At 46.2% G+C, this 6,957-nt stretch overlaps 1 long non-coding RNA gene across 1 annotated transcript; it reads right to left on the minus strand.

Annotated features, from left to right (window-relative positions):
* Positions 1–290: 290 nt before the first annotated feature.
* LOC128472437 (uncharacterized) lies at positions 291–441 on the minus strand. Its single transcript, XR_008346172.1, has 2 exons — positions 411–441; positions 291–374 (listed from the first exon to the last, which is right to left on the minus strand). It is a non-coding gene; the product is annotated as an uncharacterized LOC128472437 (long non-coding RNA).
* Between the last annotated feature and the right edge of the window lie 6,516 nt (positions 442–6,957).

A 6,957-nucleotide genomic window follows, 5' to 3' on the forward strand; every position in this document is an offset into this window, starting at 1 on the left:
AACTGCCCGATCGGGCATTCCCTTCCGGGTTAGGTCAGCAGGGGATATCCTGTCCTTCGATGAGGCACAGACGCTGCGATCGGTGCAGGGGGATCGCGGGGAGGGGAGTCTCTCACTCCCACTCTCGTCCTGAAACAGTGAAAGAAAAAAAAACACCTTAATTCGTTTAAAAAATAATAATAAAATATCATTAAAATAATAATAAAAAATAATAATGTGAGCTGTTTAGTTTTTCTAATTAGAATAATTTTCTAATTTTCGCTAGTTTTTACAAAATTTCTCATTCTAAATTTTCAGCTAATCATCCAACTATGGTATCAAAAGAAAGCTCTATCTCTCCTTGAAAAAAACAATATATAGTTTACATGGGTACACTATTCACAGGAAAAGAGAATCGTTGCTGAACCGACATAGCGCAAAAATGGCAAAATTGCTCCGGGCTTTGAGGTACCAAAAACCCCTGGGATTGAAGGGGTTAATCTGCCTCCCAGAGACAACAGGGGCAGTAACGGGAATAACAATACAATAGGGGTGGGGGGAGACTGATTTATATAACATAATAATGCACCATGGGGTGGAGGGGTCTGATATTAAATTAAAACAATGGCGGTCACTCCCTGGTTGCAGATCCTGGCTGTGTGACAGAGATAATCCCCTCAACCAGTGATGACATGATATACTGCTGGGGGTAGCCACAAAAGCCTTTACAAACCCAGGGCCCATAGTCAATAGGGAGGAGGCTGACAGTCAGGCCCCTCCAGTGGCCCCAGTGATGGAGGGTTCTGTCACACCACCTATTTGCCAATCTGCCCCTCCCCCGATATGCCTTATACCCCTATATGCCCTGACTTACAATGTATCCCTAGACTAGTCCCCCGTGCTCTAGACTCCCTGGTGTCAAGTGGGGGCAGCCGATGAACGTCTGCTACTCGGGACTTCCACCGGGGCTTCTATGACAGAGCACCAGTGCTCGGTCACAGAGGCCCCGGTAGCCTCTGGAAGTGTCAGGTAGCAGCAGAGGTTATCTGCACGCGTTGTCTGACATTCAACGTCTGCCAGAGAGGAGGATCCCCCACAGTGCTGCAGGAGACCTGGATCCTCCTCTCTGGCAGCCAGTGAACATCTGCGCAATGCGCTCAGACAACCTCCGCTGCTGCTGGCCGTACTTCTGCTGGGCTTCTATGGTGGAGCACCGGAAGGTCATGTCACGCTGGCGCTCCCTCATAGAACCCCCGGCAGAAGTGCCGGCAACAATGCCACAGCTAGCTGCCAGATGGGAGGATCCAGGTCCCCTGCAGTGCTGCGGGGGATCTGGATCTTAGTCCTGTAGTCAGAACTCTATTTGAGGTCTGATTATAAGATGATCTCTAATATAAAAAAAACCTTGTCTTGTAATCGAGCAAATACGGTATATGCAATACATAAACAAAATTAATAACTAGGATCATGTAACACACAGCTAAGTTAGAGACTCCAGAGTCAGGTAGAACCCAAGGGTAATGGTAATGTGGCCAAATAAGCCGAAGTCAGGATCAACTGATAACACACGAAGGTCAGGATACCGGAGAATCAACGTAATCGAGGGAACAAGCCAAAGTCAAACACGAAAGAACTGAGGAGGATAACGTGCACTGAGGATTAGCACTATAAGCATAGGCAACCATCATACAAGGATCATAGGATACTGGGAGGTTAAAATAGGGACCGGAAGCAAGGGGCGTGAAATTCAATTTGGTGCCAAAATCAGTCAAAGCTTCACTTCCAGTGTCAGGATCTGCAGCCATTTCGTGTGTGGTGTAATCTCCCATTATAAAGCCCTGCAGTTCCGGAGTTGACCACAGAACCCTTTGTTGCAAGACCTAACTGCTGCAGGGGCTGTTCTGGTAGAGGCTGCTGCGGAGTGCAGGAGGGTCTCCTCTCAGGGGCGTAACTAGAAGCCTCAGGGCCCCGGTGCGGGAATCTGTTAAGGGCCCCCCACCCAATCTACCCTCCTCTCACACCATCTACCCCCTCTCCCCTCCTTCTCAGGCTACATTTTTGGTTTTTGTTTTTATTTCCTTTTATTTGCCAACCTGCCCCCCCCAGTTATGCACATCTGCCCCAGGCTTGCCACTCTGCCCCCTGATATGCCTTTTAACCCCCTATATGCCCTTCTGCCTCCAGAAATGACTTATACCCCTATAAGCCACTCTGCCATATAGGGGGTTAAAAGGCATATCATGGGGCAGAGTGGCATATAGGGGGGTATAAGGCATTTCTGGAGACAGAGTGGCATATAGGGGGTTAAAAGGCATAGTGACAGAGTGGTATATACGGGGTTAAAGGGCATTTATAGAGGCAGAGTGGCATATAGGGGGTTAAAAGGCATTTCTGGAGACAGAGTGGCATAAAGGGGGTTAAAAGGCATATCATGAGGCACTCTGCCTCCTGAATGGGAACAGAGGTGACACTGGGGAGCCGAATGGGGAGAGGGGTGACACTGGGAGGAGCTCATCAGGGACAGAGATTACATGGGGGGCTGAAAGAGGACAGAGGTGGCACTGGGGAGCTGAACTTGTGAACACATACAGACACAGAGATTTCTTTATTTTGTTTAATCATTTAAAAGTATTAATTTAAAAAAGCATTATGTTGTTTGTCCCCCACGCACAAACTTACCGATTGTTTTTGTTTTTAAAAATTAGTTTACTTGCCTTCTACTTCTTCCACTTTGGGGCTTTTTCATCTTGGCCTCCGTCCTCTGGTAGCTGCAGACTGCCGTTCTCTATGCTTCAGCAGTCTGAGTGCGTAGGGGCGGAGCTTTCACCACTCACTCTGCTCTCAGTCTCATCATCCCTAGGCGGCCATCAAATTGCTGGAAATGTAAATCTAAACGGCTGATGCGTGCTGATCCCGCCGGCCAGAGCGACTTTAATCCTTTTTTTATTTATTTAATATGCCAGATCGGCTTGCCATATTAAAAATAAATAAATAAAGTATTAAAGTAGCTCCGGCCGGCGGCATCAGCACGCATCTGCCATTTAGATTAGATTTCCAGCAATCTGATAGGCAGCATAGTGATGGGAGCAGCGTGAGGGGTGAAAGGTCCGTCCAAGGGGGCGGAGCTTTCACCCCTCACGCTGCTCCCATCACTAGGCGGCCATCGCACACGGCCGCTGGGTGCTGATGCGGCCGGCCGGCGCTACTTTAATACTGCCATATTAAATTTTAAAAAAAAGAATTAAAGTAGCTCCGGCCAGCCGCATCAGCACCCAGCGGCCGTTTAGATTAGGCAATTGTCCCCCTGCCCAGCCCGCCCCCTCCAATCCCGCTCCGCCGGGCGGTCGGGCCCACAAATCTGCGGGCCCACCGGGAAATTTCCCGATATCCCGGTGGGCCAGTCCGGCCCTGCTTGGGCCCCCCTGAGTGGCAGAACTCCAGGGCCCGGTCGCAGTCGCGACCCCTGCGACCCCGGTAGTTCCGCCACTGTCTCCTCTGATGTAACCGCTGCTGCGGTGGCTCACTATCACGGCTGACCCGTGAGCCAGAGAACAGGTAGTCCGTGCGAGGTACACACACACAGAGTCCGAGCGAGGTACAAAAGGAATACCCAAAAAGCAAAGTCAGGTCACAAGCAAATGGTCGGGACAGGCTGCAAGGTACACTGGTCAAAAATCACAACAGGAGGTCTGGTACATGAGTAGATAGGGGTAGAAACACTTGGGTATAGAGGCAAAGTCCAGCTGATACCTGAGCACTAACTACTAGACTTAGTTCGTTTTCATGTTCGTCTTCGGGCGAACATGAAAACGAACACGAAGAGTCCGTTTTTTTGTTCGTTCCAAAGAAACGTAGAACAGAATACAGCGCCGGTAAAACGTAGGTGAAGACAAAGACTCACAACCACGAAGCATCTTCGTTTTCGCGCCGCAACCGCCAAAATTTCAAACAGGAGTGAGCTGATCCTTGTCTGTCCAATCAGCTTGATCTTGTGACGTCACGCTAAGGGTCTCGTCCAATGCCTTTGCTGCTGTTTTTTTAATTCTGAAACCGCCTTTATAAGACCAGAGCTTGCCTGAGAGATCCATTAATTTTTCACTGTGACTGCTTTGGTAACACTGCTGTGCTGTATCCGAGCGTTACAGAGAGATATAGTTCTGTGTGGGACTGGTAAGCCTCAGCCTGCCAGTTCTCACAGTGTACTCTTCTTCACTTCAGTTCTATTGAATTAATAATTTTATTAATTTAGTCATTTTTTAGTCATTTTTATTAATTTTGTCATTCTCAGACCATGATACCTGAATCGGAACAGTCATCCGAGTGCTGCTAGAAACAGAGGACAGACCCAGCACACCCAAAGCAGGTCCTCTCTCACGTGCTCTCAGACTGTCCCGTTGCACCTGACGCTCACGGAGACGAAGATCGATCTGTGTCACGTATGAAATTACAGAGTCCAGGTCGGAGGGAAGATCTCGAGCAGCAATCTCGTCTTTCAAAGTCTCTGATAATCCATTCAAAAAAGCTGCAATCAGTGCCTCGTCAGTCCAGTTCACCTCAGCCATAAGGGTGCGACATTCAATAGCATAGTCCATCAGAGAACGCTCCCCTTGACGAATGTTAAAGAGAGAGGATGAAGCGGTTGAGCTCCTGCCTGGAACATCGAATACGGAGCCTAGTGCAGACACAAATTCCGAGTAGGAGCGAACTACTGGAGTATTCCTCTCCCATAAGGGAGATGCCCATGCCAGAGCCTTGTCGGTGAGGAGCGAAATTATGTAACCAACCTTAGCCCGATCAGAAGCAAAGGCGTAAGGAGAAAGTGCGAAATGTATTTCATACTGATTGAGGAACCCCCGACATGTAGCGGGATCTCCTCTATAACGTTGTGGCGGTGGAAGATTCATAGGAGCATGAACCACCGAAACTTGAGTCAGAGAAGGAACTGGTGGAGGTGCTACTGCTGGAGGATGCACCAGTAGTCCGGGATCAGTGCGCTGAAGAAGAGTGTGGAGCGCCTGGGCAAAATGATCCAGACGATGATCCATCTCATCTAGACGAGATGGTCCCACCGAAGCGGGTCTCATGATGGCCTTCTGATTCTGTCACGTACAAGTAGTTTGGAGACTCCGTGGTCAGGTAGGACTCCAGGATAAAACAGTTCATACAAGCCGAGGTCAGGATTCCAGAGAGCAGGATAGTCATATAACGTAGCCGAGGTCAGGATTCCGGAGAGCAGGATAGTCGTATAACGTAGCCGGGGTCAGGATTCAGGAAAACAACGAAGTCAGACGAGCGAGGATCAAACACGGGAAACAGTAATCAAAACGCTATCTGGGAGCTAGCACAAAGCATAGACAACCATCAGAAGGCAAGGCATAATTGAACTGAGCAGGTTTAAATAGTGAACCGCAGGGGACGTTCAAATCTCCCGCCAAAACCTCATGACGGCACTTCCGGTGTCCGGGACTCGCGGCCATCATGAGTGTGGCGTAACCTCCCTTCATATAGCCCTGCAGTTTGGGAGTTCGCCACCAGGAGGTCTGCCTCTCCTGCGCGGCACTTCAGAGGACGGCGGGGGAAGCAGCTGTGCGGCGGAGGGGGTCTCCCTCTCCTTCATGGCGGCTGCTGCGGAGGTGGCCAGGCGTAGGAGGGGGGTCTCCCTCTCCTCCGTGGTGGCTGCAGTGGAGGTGGCCATGCGTTGGAGGGGGGTCTCCCTCTCCCTCGTGGCGGCTGCAGTGGAGGTGGCCGTGCGTTGGAGGGGGGTCTCCCTCTCCTTCGCGGCGGCTGTTGCGGCAACGTGGGAGCCGAGGACAGGTGAGTAACAAATACATTAATATTATTATATATATTTGTCAGTCATATATATACTATAGTATACTAGTGTAGATTGTAGACATTCAAGACAACTACTAGTGTCTAATCTAAAATCATTATAATCATATTATATAATTCATTTTAGCTAGCTTAATAATTAGTTAGCTATAAATAAAATTACTACTAGCTTATTTTGCTTGAGACTGTCTGTCGGGTAGAAGGGTTAATAATTTATCCAACATAAAGATTAACCAGTCCACTACTACCTTTAAACTCAATCTAGATTTGACAATTTGATAATTCATTTTATTAATAATAATTAATAAACAAATTATTAATAATAACTTACTTAGTTAATAATTTAATAACTTTATAGTTCAGCTAATCTTATTAGTACTGGTGCTGCAGCTCTTTAGTTTGTGCTTTGTTTTACCAACAGCAAGTCAATTTTTCTTAATTAATATTTACTTTTATTTAACCCCTTAATGACAAAGCCCGTACATGTACGGGCTCAAAATGCATTGTTTTCAATGGGTTTAGGGACCGCCCATTGTCCTTGTTTTGCTCACCTCAGTCCATCAGTGAAGTGAACTTGTTGGGCTAGTGAGTGCAGCCGCATAAGTGCTGTGTGTTTTTGTTCAGCAAGCAGTGAAGCTGTTTTGCTGTGACATTTTATTTTCTAATTTTTTTTTCAAGAAAGATTGACTGTGTATGACGACAACAATCTTTAATCTTAATCTATAATATATTATATAGCATAATATAAGTAATTCTAATTCATAGTTTATAATATAAGTAATTCTAATTCATAATCTATATTCTATCTATAATCCATAATATAAGTAATTCTAATATATATTATATAACATAATATAATAAATTCTAATTCATAATCTATAATATAAGTAATTCTAATTCATAATCTATATTCTATCTATAATCCATAATATAAGTAATTCTAATCTATTAATATTATATAATTTAATATTAATTAATAAATCATATACTGAATCTGATTTAACTTAGTTTAGTGGGCTTGAGAGCATCTACCTAGAGTTAGATTTAGAATAGTAAGGAAATATAGCTTTAGCATAGTAGTAGGCTAGGCTCTTAGGCCCGTGTAAATTCAAATTAAAAATAAAATACTGCTAGTTAATATAATAG

The sequence above is a fragment of the Spea bombifrons genome, chromosome 2 (genome assembly GCF_027358695.1).
Source record: "Spea bombifrons isolate aSpeBom1 chromosome 2, aSpeBom1.2.pri, whole genome shotgun sequence".
Lineage (NCBI taxonomy): Eukaryota > Metazoa > Chordata > Amphibia > Anura > Pelobatidae > Spea > Spea bombifrons.